The sequence below is a fragment of the Plasmopara halstedii genome (assembly GCF_900000015.1).
Source record: "Plasmopara halstedii genome assembly, contig: Scaffold_3060, whole genome shotgun sequence".
In the NCBI taxonomy this organism is placed as follows: domain Eukaryota; phylum Oomycota; class Peronosporomycetes; order Peronosporales; family Peronosporaceae; genus Plasmopara; species Plasmopara halstedii.
The window spans coordinates 2267498-2267960 of NW_020189964.1; positions in this window are offsets into that span (position 1 = coordinate 2267498).

Here is a 463-nt window from a genome sequence, read left to right on the forward strand (position 1 = left end):
CCGGTATTCACAAAAAATGGTCAAGAGATACTTGAGGCATTAAAATTCGAATGAGTCCACCAAGAGTCACCATGAGTCACCATGAGTCACCACCTTCCACTCAATGACAGCCAACTACAGTAACTCTAGATATAAGAGTCAGCATGAGTCACCGAGTCACCACTTTTTGTAACTTCCTCCCACTTATTTACAGTCACTACTATATCATGTATGTCCTCTATCATACTATACCTTATTATTATAATATATTGATTATTGGTAAAAAGTGGTGACTCAGGTGACTCAGTAAAATAGAGATCGTTCTACAGTGACTTAGAGAATGAATAGACATCAAAATGAAATACGCTGATGAGATACCATAGTGCTGACTCAGTGCTGACTCATGGTGACTCAGTGGTGACTCATTCGAAATCGACATCGAGAGCAACACTCGAACGATAATCCGCTAATGTGACGGGTTCAT